The following is a 6,707-nucleotide window of genomic DNA, read 5'->3' on the forward strand; positions in this document are numbered from 1 at the left end:
AGTTTGGATATCTGGTTCTGTCACTTATTAGCTTTGTGAACTGGGTAAACTAAGTTACACAATCTTCCTGAGCTTCAGTTTATTTATTTTCCTTATGGGATGACTGTGGAGACTGAATTAACAGAAGTGAGATATATAGAAAAATGTACCCAGTGCCTGACACAGGAGACTTCAATATGAGGGCTTCTTTTCTTTCCCAACTGTTTTGCCAGCACTTTGGAAAGGAATAGATGCCACTAGGAGGCAGCAATAGCACACAAAGAACTAATTATCATGTGCACATGCATGCGCAGACACACACACACACACACTCACATGCATACGCATGGGCACATACACAAAGCACACACATTCAAACCACATACACAAATCCACATGCATGCCACACATACCACGTATATACTCACACTCACACAAAAGGGACAAATATGCTCACACATTTGCACAGCAACCACATACACACTCTCTCACCCACACACAGGCATACTGGCACACACAGGCACATGGGTCAAGCTGTTTTCTTTCCTTTTCTTTCTTTCTTTTATCTTTTTAATCTTTTATTGAGAGATTAAAGCAGGGAATGAGCCTCAGGCTAATAGGAAATGTCACTGAGGAATAGTACTTATTATTAAGTTTGGGGCACAGGAAAGAGACCCTATATATTGAAAGATTGGTCCATGTATTAGAAATGAGAGAATTATGTTATAAACTTGCTGCAGAAATATAGCATAAGAGATAAGTGAAAACATTGATTCCTTTGCATTTAGAACACCATCCTGCCATAAACCGAGAGAAAAAAGATGATCATTGAGAAGCACCTTCAGGAACCTACTTGTCTTGGAAGAAGACCTCCCTAGCCATATGCATTTATAGAGTGCATAGTTATATAGTTATATGCATTTGTAGAGTTATAGTTATATAGTTTATAGAGTTTATTTAGTCTATGTTTGCTAGGTGAGTAATATTACTTTGGGAAGATTCAGTTCAACTGTGCAAAAATAGAGGATGGGCCGGGCACAGTGGCTCACGCCTGTAATCTCAGCACTTTGGGAGGCTGAGGTGGGCGGATCACAAGGTCAGGAGATCAAGACCATCCTGGCTAACACGGTGAAACCCTGTCTCTACTAAAAATACAAAAAATTAGCCGGGCGTGGTGGCGGGCGCCTGTAGTCCCAGGTACTCGGGAGGCTGAGGCAGGAGAATGGCGTGAACCCAGGAGGTGGAGCTTGCAGTGAGCCGAGATCGCGCCACTGCATTCCAGCCTGGGCGACAGAGCAAGACTGCGTCTCAAAAAAAAAAAAAAAAAAAATGGAGGATGATAACCAGCTCCTTATTGTTGTAGTTCTTTCTTCACTAGGCTACCTGTGGTGGCCAGTACTTCCTGTACCATCTACAGCAGGGGGAGATCACTGCAAACTATGGCTAGGGAGGGTACAGCAGAACTGTGATGACAGGCAACCTGGTGATCAAAGCATTTAAGAAGAAAAACGCTTGAAAAAGGGAATCTACTTACGGCACAAAATGGACCACATAATCACTAAATAGAGGGGCTGCAATTGGGCAGTTTCTACCGATGTACTCCTCAAATCCAAATTGTCTCTTCCAATTACAAAAATCGCAGATTTTTATTTCTGTGAAAATACCGTTAAATGAGAGGAATCAGGACTATCGTCTAAGCTCTAAAGTCTGCTCTGATGATTTTTCAGGGATCCAAACCTATCCAGCAGCCTAAAATGCCTTCCAGTGAACAAAATGGCACAAAACACAACCTTCAACAAACTTGCCATATCCCAGGAGCTTCTTTGTAGAATAGGCTGGGGAAGGGAGCAGTGTTGGAAAGGTGCTAAGGGTTTCAAACAGAAGTGCTGAGGTGTCAAAGTTAGGCATGCTGACTATCTGGTGCTATCAAAATGCAGACCTAATTATTGTGTATATGAGTAGTGTATGTGTACATAAATATGTGTATATATTTCCTAGCTCTGTCTGTTGAAGAGGACCCAGAAGCAGTGATGCCTCAGTATCAATGAGCACTACACCCAGACACAATGCAGACCTTGTTTCTTTTTCTTTTTTTTTTTTTTTGAGACGACGGAGTCTCACTCTGTCACCCAGGCTGGAGTGCAGTGGCGCGATCTCAGCTCACTGCAAGCTCCACCTCCCGGGTTCACACCTTTCTTCTGCCTCAGCCTCCCGAGTAGCTGGGACTACAGGCGCCTGCCACCACGCCTGGCTAATTTTTTGTATTTTTAGTAGAGACGGGGTTTCACTGTGTTAGCCAGGATGGTCTCGATCTTCTGACCTCGTGATCAACCTGCCTCGGCCTCCCAAAGTGCTAGGATTACAGGCGTGAGCCACCGCACCTGGCCCAGACCTTCATTTCTAAACACCGTTATCTTCAGTTCATTGGGGAAATGGCTGAGGTTTAGAAAGCTGAGGTTTACAAATTATGACAAGCTTGGAGTATTGTGCTTTAACCAAAAGCATGCACACCTCTTGTCCCAGCTACTTGGGAGGCTGAGGCAGGAGAATTGCTTGAACCCGGGAGGCGGAGGCTGCAGTGAACCGAGATCGTGCCACTGCACTCCAGCCTGGCTACAGAGTGAGACTCCGCCTCAAAAAAAAAAAAAAAAAAGAAGTGCTCAAAGATAGGGGTGGAGCAAGATGGCCAAATAGAGACCTCCAGTGATCATCCCCCTCACAGGAACACCAAATAGAACAACCATCCATGCAAAAAAGCACCATCATAACCAAAAATCCCTGTACCTGGCTTTAAAATTATATCAAGGAAAGGGGCATTGAAGAGGCTGGGAAAGACAATCTCGAGTTGTCGACACCACCCCTCGCTCATCCCCAGCAGTGGCCATGTGGTGCAGAGGGAGAATCTGTGTGCTTTGGGGAGGGAGTGTGAAGTGTTTGTGGGACTTTGCATTGGAATTCAGTGCTGTCTGTCACGGCAGAAAGCCACACAGGGCAGAATTCACCTGGTAACCACGAGGGAAACATTTAGACCAGCCCTAGCCAGAAAAGAATCATCCATCCCAGCAGCCAGACAGAACTTGAGTTCCAACTAGCCCCACAACAATGGGGTAAAGTGCTCTGGGGTCCTAAATAAACTTGAAAGGTGGTCTAGGCCACAAGGACTGAAATTCCTAGGCAAGTCCTAGTGCTGTGCTTTGCTTGGAGCCAGTGATCTTTGTGTATACACAACCTGTGAGACACCAGCTGGGGTGGACAAGGGTGTGCTTGTGTTACCCCTCCCACAACCTTAGGCAGCACAGCTTGCAGCTCCGGGAGAGACTACTTCCTTCTGCCTGAGGAGAGGAGAGGGGAGGGTAAAGAGAACTTTGTCTTGCAACTTGCATTCCAGCTCAGCCACAGCAGAATAGGGCACCAGGCTGAATCCTGAGGCCCCCATTCCAGGCCCTATCTGCTGGACAACATTTCTTGACACACTCTAGCCACTGCCTTAAAAAGAAGTGCCAGTTCCGGCAGGATTCATTACCGGATGATCCAAGAGTCCTCGGACTTGAATTAACACCACCAGTTGCCAGGCAGTACTCACCACAAGACTTAAGTGAGATCCCGCGCCATGCCGACTTCAGGTGTGACCCAGCACATTTCCAGCTGTGGTGGTCACAGGGAGAGACTCCTTCTACTTGAGGAAAGGAGAGGAAAGAGTAAAGGGGCCTTGTCTTGCAGCTTGGGTACCAAGTCGGCCATAGTGGGATAGAGCACCAAGCAGGATCCTGGGGTCCCTGATTCCAGGCCTTGGCCCCTGGGTGACATTTCTGGACTTGCCCTAAGCCAGAGGGGAGCACACTGCCCTGAAGGAAGAGACTCAAGCTTGGCAGCCTTTACCACAAGCTGACTGAAGAGCTCTTGGGCCTTGAGTGAACATAGCTGGTAGCCAGGCAGTAATCACTGCAGGCCTGGGATGGTGGTAACCAGGGGGAGAGACTCCTTCTCCTTGAGGAAAGGAGATGGAAGAGTAGGAAAGACTTTGTCTTGCTGTTTAGGTGCCAGCTCAGGTGCAGTGGAAAGACCACCAGGTAGATTCCTAATGTTCCCAACTCCAGGCCCTGCCCGGACAGCATTTCTGGACCTGCCCTGGGCTTAGGGAGAGCTCACCACCCTGAAGGGAGGGACAGAAGCCTGGCTGGATTCGCCACCTGTTGACTAAAGAGCCCTTAGGCCTTGAGTGAACAACAGACGGTAGCCAGGCAAGACCCAGTGCTGTGCTGGCTTCAGGTCTGACCTAGTACAGTCCCGGTTGTTGAGGCCACAAGGCTGCTTGTGTTACCCAGCTCCAAGCAGTTCAGCATGGAAAGAGAGACTCTGTCTGGGTGAAAGTAAGAGAGGATAGCAAGAGTCTTTGCCTGGTAATCCAGGGAATTCTCTTGGATCCTACTTAAGACTGCCAAAGTGATACCTTAAGAGGTCTGCGATCAAGAGGTCAGGAGATCAAGACCATGGTGAAACCCCGTCTCTACTAAAAATACAAAAAATTAGCCGGGCGTGGTGGCGGGCGCCTGTAGTCCCAGCTACTTGGAGAGGCTGAGGCAGGAGAATGGCGTGAACCCGGGAGATGGAGCTTGCAGTGAGCCAAGATTGCACCACTGCACTCCAGCCTGGGCAGACTGAGCGAGACTCTGTCTAAAAAAAAAAAAAAAAGAGATCTGCAAGAGTCATCATTACTGGGCTTGGGGTTCTCCTAGTGCACATATGGTTGCAGTGACTCACTTGGGGACACTTATGCTTTTGTTCCACATCTGAACTCTATAAATAGTTTAAAAGGCCTGGTTTCCAAAAGGGAAACACTTCCACTAGGGGCACAGCAAGTCCTATTGAACTATAAACTACAGATGGTGCCTGGCAACTTTGGGCTCCTTTTGCCAAGCAACCAGCAAGCAAAGATCTCACCATCTTAGAAAGGGTCATTGACCCTGATCATCAGGAGCAAATAGGGCTGCTGCCTCCTCAGTACTCCTTGATACAATTTTGATTATAAAAATCATAGAAACATCAGAAAGGCATAGAGGCCTTTCAGACCCCTCAAGGATGAAGGTCTTTGTCACACCACCAGAAGAGCCACTGAGACCAACAGAAGAGCCAGCCAAGGGTGAGGAGAATACGAAATGGATGATGGTGGAGGAAGAAGATGAGTATCAGTTGCAGTTCGAAGGCCAACTGCAGCATCAGGTGTTGTAGTTTATCTCACTAACCTTACTCTACTGAGTTTCACCCAAGAAAAGAGGTCTATCAGAATCCTGGAGGAGCTATTCTCAGAAAGCATACAAAGCAGTGGATCAAGCAAAAAAAAAAAAAAAAAAAAAGAGTGTATTGTCATGGGTACTATACTGTGCCATCCAATTTTCCTTTAAGGACTGAAGGGCAATGAACTGAGGGAAGTCACAGGTAAACAGTAAAAAATTGAGGCTCTCTTCCAATAGCCCAAAGGGAATTGAATCATGCCAACAACCACTGAGCAAGCTTAGAAGCAAATCCTCCTCCACTTGACCCTTCATATAAGACTGCAGCCCTGGCCAACCCCTGACACTTCTGTAGAAAATCGATCGACTATAAATGTGTGAATTTATTTTTGAACTGCCTATTCTCTTACATTGGTCTATGTGTCTGTATTTGTACCAGCTGATTTGATTACTATAGCTTTGTAGTATATTTTGAAGTTAGATAATGTGATGCCTCTAGCTTTGTTCTTTTCATTCAAGATCCCTTTGGCTATTCAGGGGCCTTTGTAGTTTCATACAAATTGTTTTTTCTATTTCTGTGAAAAATGTCATTGGAATTTTGATAGGGATTGCACTGAATCTGCAGATCACTTTGGGTAACATGGACATTTTAACAATATTAATTCTTCCAATCTATGAACATGAATATTATTCCATTTATTTGTGTCTTTTTTAATTCCTTTCATGAATATTTTATATTTTTCAGCATACAAGTCTTTTGCCTCCTTGGCTAAATTTTTTTGTAAGTATATATATATTTTTTGTAGCTATGTGGATGGAATTGTTTTCTTAATTTCTTTTTCAGATGGTTTGCTATTAGTGTATAGAAATGCTACTGATTTTTGTATGTTAATTTCATATTCTGGAACTTTACTGAATTTGCTTATTATTTATAACATATGTTTTAAATTTAAAAACAATAAAATGAATTATGAAGCATTTGCAACAAAAGGTGGGATAATACAAAAATATTCTCTCCCCTTTTTCAGAGCCAATGCAGTGATCATGTGTGGGCAGGAGAAGACATTCTAAATGCTTACTGCCCTCTTTCCATGTCTAGAGCTGTTAGGTAGGATAAGAGAGGTCCATTTTTAAAGTGACAGGCAACAAATTAAAGAAAACAATGGTTCTAAAGCTTTGTGCTTTGAGACGAGGAAACCAGAGCAGATGGTTTTTTGTTTGGCAAAAATCCCTAAATAGGGCTTTTGGTTTAGAAAGGGGAAATACCACAACCTCTCAAACTCCACTTTCAACACACACACACACACACACACACAACACACACACACACACACACACACACACACAGAGTCTGAAGGAATGAGTTGAGGAAGAAAAAGTAAACTTTTGTTGTTGTTGTTGTTGTTGTTTGTTTGTTTGTTTTGAGACAGAGTTTCACTCTTGTCGCCCAGGCTGGAGTGCAATGGCGCCATCTCGACTCACTGCAACCTCCACCTC

The sequence above is a fragment of the Hylobates moloch genome, unplaced genomic scaffold, assembly GCF_009828535.3.
Source record: "Hylobates moloch isolate HMO894 unplaced genomic scaffold, HMol_V3 SCAFFOLD_15, whole genome shotgun sequence".
Lineage (NCBI taxonomy): Eukaryota > Metazoa > Chordata > Mammalia > Primates > Hylobatidae > Hylobates > Hylobates moloch.